This window comes from Egretta garzetta, unplaced genomic scaffold, assembly GCF_000687185.1.
Source record: "Egretta garzetta isolate BGI_Z169 unplaced genomic scaffold, ASM68718v1 scaffold207, whole genome shotgun sequence".
NCBI lineage: Eukaryota > Metazoa > Chordata > Aves > Pelecaniformes > Ardeidae > Egretta > Egretta garzetta.
The window spans coordinates 453,582-453,884 of record NW_009260185.1 but is presented as its reverse complement, the minus strand read 5'-3'; positions in this window follow the sequence as shown (position 1 = coordinate 453,884).

The following is a 303-nucleotide window of genomic DNA, read 5'->3' as shown; positions in this document are numbered from 1 at the left end:
CCCCGGGAACCGCGGGGGCAGCCCTCAGGTAACCGTGGGCCTCGAGGGATCCGTGGGGCAGCCCTGAGGTAATTTTGGATCCCGGGGCATCCGTGGGGCAACCTTGAGGTAATTCTGAGTCCCGGGGGGTCCGTGGGTGTAGCCCTGAGGTGACTGTGAGCTTGGAGGAGGATGGTGGGGGCAGCCCTGAGGTGGCTGTGGGCCTCGGGAGATCCGTGGGGCAGCCCTGAGGTGACTGTGGGCCTCGGGGGATCCGTGGGGCAGCCCTGAGGTGGCTGTGGGCCTCGGGGGAGCCGTGGGGGC